Genomic DNA, 8,099 nt, shown 5'->3' with positions numbered 1-8,099 from the left:
CTATGGTAATTCTGCAAAAAGATACCCGCACCTCTTCCATTCATTCTTATCTCCCACAACTTCATTGTTGAGTAATTAAAAAAAGGAAGCCTCTGAAACAATCTAGCACGGCGGACGCTGTCGGTGTCGTCCACCCACGTGCCTCCGCTAAGTCCGACAACCAATCACCACCGCGCCTCACTCCTCACATTACCTCTCTTCTTTCTCGAGATATCATTTTTCGATGAAATTCTCGAGATACCAATTTTTTGATGAAATTTTCGAGATATCATTAGTTTTTACACATGGAATTGCTCCTGCATGGGTCAATCAAAACACGTATTTTGTAAAAGAAATGCATCTTGATGTTCCATGCAATGCACGGACATCTTGCTAGTAAGAGAGTAAAATTTCAATTTTACTCCTCTAATCGGCACCTAGCCTAAACACGTGAGAGGAGTAAAATTACTTCTCCGCCCGACCAGCGTCTATTTTTACTCGACCGCTACTCGCTCTGAATGAAACTTTTCTTAACGTGAAGGCCTTCTTGTGGCCAACCGGTGACTCACATGAAGCCCCCTCGACGCCGATGACCTCACTGTGAACCATAGGCCTCGTCCGGTCCAAGCTCCGTGACGACCGAGCGGCCCAGGTCGTCCTGCACGTCGGCGATGATGACCTTGGCGGCATTCCTGATGAACTTCGTGGTTGCCGCCTTGCCAATGCCGCTCGCGGGCACAATAGCACGCTGGGCTCAATTCCCAGGTCCACTGATCCTCATGTTCCGCATTGAGCCCCCATCTCCACACTCGCACGATCGCGGCGCCTGATCACTCTGTTCCGCGCGTGGCAAGTATTCGACGAAATGCATAAGTCAATTGTAAGTTTTGCTATGCTAAATTTAGGGGAGCGGCTAGAAGCGACCAAAACTTAGTGGAGTAAAAATACTTCACTAAGGTTTACTCGGTGGTTTACTCCTCTATTTCTTAGGAGATCAGCTAGAGATGCTCTAAGAGGTGATCATATCATGTCTTATTTCCAGCGTGGTCAATGGAAGAAAACGAACGACAATAGTCGCTTTGGAAGACAACGATGGTGTGATCTAATGGTAATGAAAGGGACATGTTAGTATGGCCGGGGCCACCGGGGCAAAGCCTCTCGCGGTGGTCGGCGGTGCCGGGAGCTCTCCAGCAGTCCTCTCCCGATTAGATGTCGCCGCTCGGCGCTCGTGTGTGGCTCGCGCCGTGGCCGCCGCCCTAGGTTGGCCTCCCGCAACTCCTCCCCAGGGTAGGCAGAGTCTAGCCTCAGCGTCCAGGCACGTGGAGATGGTCCGTGGTTCAGATCTGGACCGGCACGACAGTGGTAGTTGGGTGCTTCGGTTGTTGCTGGTGAACAAGGATCTCAGAGCTCGAAGGCTCCATGGTTGTGTTGGGGTAGCCGCGTCCTTGCGGATGCCAGCTGGGACGGGTTTTTTCATATTCGGTTTCCCCATCTCCAACGCTGTGACGGCAACAAATGACCACTCCGACCTGCGGCGGTGACATTGCTGCTAATTTTGGTGGCAACCCAAAGGTCTTCATGAGGGATCCCTTGATCTGGTGGTTGCCTTTGGCAGTGAGAGGCAATTTACAAACGATGACTTGACGCGGTGGGCATGGTTTGTGTAGCTACGACGGTCGTTTTTTTAGCCCAACTGCATGTAGCTGTTGGGATCGCGAAAAAATGGTGGCAACGATACATGAAGGTCTGAGGTGAAATCCTAGGCCTGACACATGTTGGTCGTAGCTGGGAATGGTAAAGTTTTTGCATCGTTACCTTATTAAAGGTATTGCTCGGATATGTTCGGACTAGTTTTTCATGGTAAAAGCTAGAATCTGACTTATGGCAGTTTGATCTGGTGACGATGACGCATGACCATCGCTTCTTTTCTGGAGGCGTTGCTATTGAAGGATCCGGTTGTCCTCGCGGTGTCATGAGATGGTTGGTACGAATATGGTCATAGTTGTGGTTTCTCGATCGCGGATTTGATCTCTTCGGGGTTTTTTCCTCGCTCAGGCATAGTTTTGGTCTTATAAGTATGATTTTCCTATTTGCCCGCGTGTTTTTTTTCGTTGGTGTTAGCTGTGTGCACACTAACTGTGCAAAGGCCGGGTGTGTGCTTATTATATGTATTATCTGATTGATGCTTCAATTTGAGTTAATAAAATTTACACTTTGTCAGGGAAAAAAATGACATGCCATTTTTCCTTCGTTTCTCTTCAGATGTTCCTTATCTGTCATCTCAACAAAAGTTTACTCATGACAGACCAACTCGACCGACCACTGCTTTCTGGAAACCTATTTTTTTTTACTACTGCGACACTAGCCTCTGCATTAAATGTAAGCAAAAAAAACCTCTGCATTAAAGATCAGTAGTACAATAAGTATGTACTGAAAACCAATAGTTGCGTAGTGCTTGCACCATTAATACTTGGTCTGAATGTCTGTCCGATCAAGCTAAACTCTTTCTCCTGGTTTCGTAATCTCTGTAGCTAGCTCCTGCACCAACTGACGGATGCTTGCGGAACCAGATCGCAGCATTTCACCGGCTCGTTGTCAACGCTGCGTAAAGCGTGGTACGTATTCCCTCCGTTCCGGTTTACTCGTCGTGGTTTTAATTCAAACTTTTCTTGGTTCAGCTGTCTGTCTGTAGGCGACCCTGACTCCTGTGCTGACTGCTTCTTCCACAAGTTCTCTGCTGCTGCTTGTGATTTTTGCCGCGTACTGTTGCGAAGAACGGAACAGATTAGTACATAATGCAGCTCTCTCTGCTTCGTACCCTCCTTCAGAGAAGCAGAACCGCCTGCCTGTCTTCTGAAACTCTGAAGTGCTAGTAAACTCTTTTTTAGGGGAAGTACGGCAAATTAACTTGACAATCACGTCAGCGTTGGCCTCTCGCGATCGATCCTTACCTCACGCATCTCAAATCGCGAGGATGTGGTGTCCGTGCCGGGTCCGGAGACCCAGCCCGATCCTGGCCAGGGTTTAGCGGCCGCCATAAATTGAGGGAGAGCACGCTGGAGGACCCAGATCAGATCGCAAACCCTCCAACACCCAAGTTGCACGAGGGCAGGACGACCATGGAGGATCCCAAGACGGCAGCGGCTGTTCTCGAGGAGGAGCCGGCGCCGGAGCGCGAGGTGATCGACGGCAAGAGGATGGTGTGGAGGAAGCTGCCCATGGAAACGGTGCAGCGCGTGCTCTCCGCCGGCTCCACGATCAGGATCCCGACGGGCCCCGTCATCGACCCCATGATCCTCGAGTCGCGAAAGAAGTTGACGCTCATCCTCGATCCTTATTACTGCCTGATCCTCATGACCCCATGATCCTCATTACCCCATGACCCCATGACCCCATGACCTCATGACCCCATGATCCTCATTACCCCATGGTCCTTATTACTACCTCAGGATCCTTATTACCCCATGACCCCATGATCCTGGGGCCGCGCGGGAGGAGCTCCGCACCAAGGGCTACGTCATGGGGTGGGTCACCGACGACGAGGAGTAGCAGGAGCAAGGGGCAAACATGGGTATCACATCCAGAGCTTCATCTAGTTTGTATTATTAACCTTATTACTGCCTGATAATTTGGTGGCGCGTAAAACCTCATTGGTACTACTACTGTAGTAATTTGCATACTGAATTCGTCTTCTAAAAAACCGTAATACAGTATCTCAGATCGAGAGTTTACAAAATGCTTATGAATTGTAGTAGAAAACATACCCTGTGGCAGCTCCGTGGCTTACTGTGGCACTGCCAAAATTCACGAGGTTGGTGTTGGAACAGTAATGTGAGTGGACGCTTGGCCGGATCCGATTCCTGAGCTGTCACGAGCTGGCCGTACTCATCTTCATTATCTGAATGATGAATATGTTTGGAAGCTTCTAGAGCGGCGTCGGCGCCTTGCTGAAGCATACGTTGCGGCGTGGGCAATGGCTGGTTAGAGGTGGCCATATCACATCTTATTTCCAGTGTGGCCAATGATGGAAGGAAACGAAGAACGACAATGGTCACTTTGGAACACGACGACCGTACGTGTGATCTATGGGCAATGAAGAGCTAAAGAGACACGTGTTACCGAGTATTGCATATTTTCTCGTTGGCAAAGAACCTACGTCTTTGGTACATCTTCATATCGACAGGCGACTGGGGTAAGGGGAGGGTGATCACGGCACAATACGAGTCAGTTCAGCAATAGAGCATCCATTCTACAAAAAAACACAATTAGATTAGCTCTTCATAGACAAACTTGGGGTTTGCCAGCCAAGGTAAGATCGGCTCTATTTAACATCTTGGCACAGCGCAAATGGTAAGGTCCTTCTCGTGAAACCAACCCATCAGAATTCAAGTCCAAATCTTAGATTTGGCCTATTGGTCGGCGATGTGTGTTCAGTGGGAGGAGATATTACCGTTGACTATGAAGGCGTCTATGATGACTTCATCAATTTTAAGACAATATGCCGGTTCAGTCTCTCGGAGGTGCTCATAGGGGTAGAGTGCGAGCGTTTGTGTGCTTATAGTGGTGAGTGTATGTGTGTGTCTATATGAGCATCTGTGTGTGTATTGTGATAAAAATAACATCCTGACAGGAACACTACTTATAAAACATGTAAATGAGCTTCTGAACATGCAATTTTCTGTTAATATGTGCTAACAAATCTTTACTTAACATGCAAAATTCAGTTACATGCTCATTCAGTTAGCCTGTGTAAACATAGCTTCACATCACAAGCACAATTCAGTTAACTAAATTTAGTACACATGCTGATACAATTCATATATCTTTGGCCAACACTTATTTTCAGCAAAATTAACTGACAGTCTACCAGAACACTGCGCATGGCCTTGTTAAAATTAAACACTTATTCTGTTACATGTCAATTTTAGTTACATAGACATGGGCCATTCGGTTCATATCTGTGATCCGTCACATTACTATTTTCCGAAAATTCCATCAAAACCACTCTTTTAACTATCCTAACATGCCACGTTACGACAACGGTAGCACAAACTCCTGAAAACCCTCTCTTAAACCACGGACACAGCTGTTGCGCAGACAAATTCCCAAAAACCATCCCTTTACAATTGTTGAACACATACCGCATCAACAAACCATGGCCTTTGCGACAACTAGACCATGTAAACGATCGAGGACAAAGAAAAAGGCAAGTGTTGCGTCCTTAGAACAAGGGTGATTATTTGGGGCAGCGGAAATAAGAGACCCACCGTAGATTGGAGGAGCCTCACTCTACAGCCGATTTGCGGCTTCACCATGCTTCGACTCGACCAAGAAAATCCCGGTCAAAATCGTTGCCGCCAAGATCTTCTCGTGTCGTGGTGAAAACCCTAGCCAGCTAGCCTATCATCACCAGAATCACCGGTGTCTCCTCCTTCCTCTCCCTTTCATTCTCTTTCTTTCTTTCCTCTTCAAGTGGGTTTCACAGCATCGATGGAACCAGCCAACCAGGTGGACGTGGGGGGTTAAATGCAAAATTCTAGTGAGAATGTGCGGTATTTTTCCTCTACACACCGTGGAAAATGCCACATGCTCGTACTTATGACCCCCAATGAACCACAAAAGATAGGTGGCAGTAGCTGCATTTTTACTCTGAAAATAAAAAAACGATAAAGGGCGGATTTTATTGGCTCAAAACAAAGTATCAAGAGAATACAAACATGATGAACACACACCCGGCCTCTGCATAGTTATGATGCACACAGCCAACACTAACACACAAAAGCACACGCAGGCAAATAGGCGAGGCAAAAAAAGAAATGTAAGTGATCCGATCCTTGATCGGCAAACTATAGGAAAGACCATATACGCACCAACCATTTCATGACAACACGTGAACGACGAGATTCTTCAACAACAACGCGTTCACAAAGGGAGCGACGCTTAGGCGTCTGCGTCATCGGATCCAACCACCGAAGGATAGAATCTAGGTTTTCACCCTGAAGAAACGTTTCGAGCATATTCGAGCAATGCCTTCAACAAGATAACGACGTATGAATGTCGCCATTGCCAGGTATAACCAACTCGGGTCAGACCTGAGTTTTCACCCCGGAGCTCGATACTAGGTGCTCGAGAAGCACCACCATTGTAGTCATTCATGTGACGCCACCATCACTCTTCCTCAATCCGAGCAGCTACACGCGATACGAAGTTCGTCCAAAACCACCCATGTTCCAACTCGAACATGACCTATGCGTCTGATCCTCTCACACACCAAACAAGAGCGGGGTTGTTTGCCGAGGCAGCCACCATCGATCGATCTTCCAAAAACCAAAACCTCTGCCTTCCTTGTGCAATCCCCATCCATCACCCTGTCCTGTCCCACATGTGGATGTGGGGATGAACGAACGAACGAACGAAACAACGAGCCAACGAGATCACAGGTGGGGCATGCGCCCCCGCCCGAAACCTTTGTTTACTGCAAAAGCGCCCTGGGCACCACCACCGCAGGCCGGGTCCCCGCCCGCCCGCAGCGTCATCACAATTCCCATGACGCGTCACGCCGCACCAATGGCCGTGTCAGAAGGCAGCAGCATCATGCTAGCAATCCTAGGCCTGCGGCGGCGATGGATCCGATCGATCGGTGACGCCGGCGACGTGACCCCTCCTCACTGCTCCTGCCTCCACGAGACGAAACTTCCGAACAGTGTCGTCCTACCTACGTAGCCTAGGTAGCCAGGGACCTCTCGCCTCTCTCTTTCTTTCACACGCCCCCTTCTCAGAAGAATCCACCAAGCTGCCGATGGTGAAAGTGAAACACGCCATTGATTTGCAGGAGCGAGGAATCTTCGTGCCGCCTGCCTCCCAGAGCACAACGCATGGCATGGCACGAGAAGAAGCGTGTCTCCACTCACTATTTACTTGCACATTCCCGGCCGGGCCTACGTGCCAGCCATTGTTGTGAGTTAATGGAAAACGTACATCGGGTACGTACGAACAAGCACGAAAGAAAGCTCCACGCCACGCCACATGGGCTGCCTCCACTAATGGAGCTCTGCCTCGCCGCTCCTTTTCTGCGTGCCGCCCCTTTCCAAGGCCTACAAATCTATCCATTTCCATTCCAAACACGGGTCCCTCTCGGGGCCTTCCAAACTCTCGTACGCTTCCTTTTACTCCCATGGCGAATTAGCACGGGGATGCCGAGCATATAACCCCCAAAAATGACCACCAGAATCCAAAGCGAGCGGTAGGGCCCAAAACAAATAAGGAGAGAGGAGAGGGCAACTGACAAGCGAGGGAGGAAAAGGAACGAGGCAGCGGTGCCGGAATATTTGTGGATGGATGCGCCCATTATTGTGGCTCTGATGTGCCTTGCATGATTGCGGCTACTCTCTCTACATAGATGGCCATTGCTAGCAGGAGCACCCGTCTTTTTCACGGGAATAAAGAGGATGCCCGATGCGATTCGGATTCACCAACAACACCAGAGGAAGAAGCAATGGGGCAGGGAGAGAGAGCTCTGATTAAAGTTGGTTGGCTGCTCAGGTCCCCCCGCTTCAAAAATTTGTTCCATTTTTATTTATATCCATGGTGGTGATCCGGCCGAATCCGCCTCGGCATCCAAGAAGCTTCTCATGTCGTCATCCCGTCATCCTCTTCCCTACCGAGACGAGCAGAGCAGAGCAGATCACCGCAGCCTGCTGCTCTAAGGCCAACTCCACCGCACGACCCCAAATCGTCCGGGGTCGTCCATTTGAGATAAAACGGACAAAACCAACGACCCAACGCGCAACCCCATCTTGCCTTTTTGTCCGTTCAGTGCCCGCTTCGACCCCATATCCAGAGCAAACTTGGAATGGATTTGAGGCAAAGCGGACAGCTGCGGACAGCCCGCCTGCGTCCTCGCGTCCGCACATGGCCCGCATGGCAGCCACTTGCCCCTGCTTTTGTCCCCTTTCCCTCTCTCTCCTCTGTTGGACGCTGGAGCCACCTGCCCCTGCGACAACGAGCTCGGGGTGAGCGTGGCGTGGCCAGGGCGAGCCTGGGCCGGAGCTCGGGGCGAGCGTGGCCGGGGCGAGGCCGGGGCGAGCGAGGCCGGGAGAGGCCGGGGCGAGGCCGGGGCG

This window comes from Triticum aestivum, chromosome 6B (assembly GCF_018294505.1).
Source record: "Triticum aestivum cultivar Chinese Spring chromosome 6B, IWGSC CS RefSeq v2.1, whole genome shotgun sequence".
Classification (NCBI taxonomy): domain Eukaryota; kingdom Viridiplantae; phylum Streptophyta; class Magnoliopsida; order Poales; family Poaceae; genus Triticum; species Triticum aestivum.
This window is presented reverse-complemented; position numbering follows the sequence as displayed.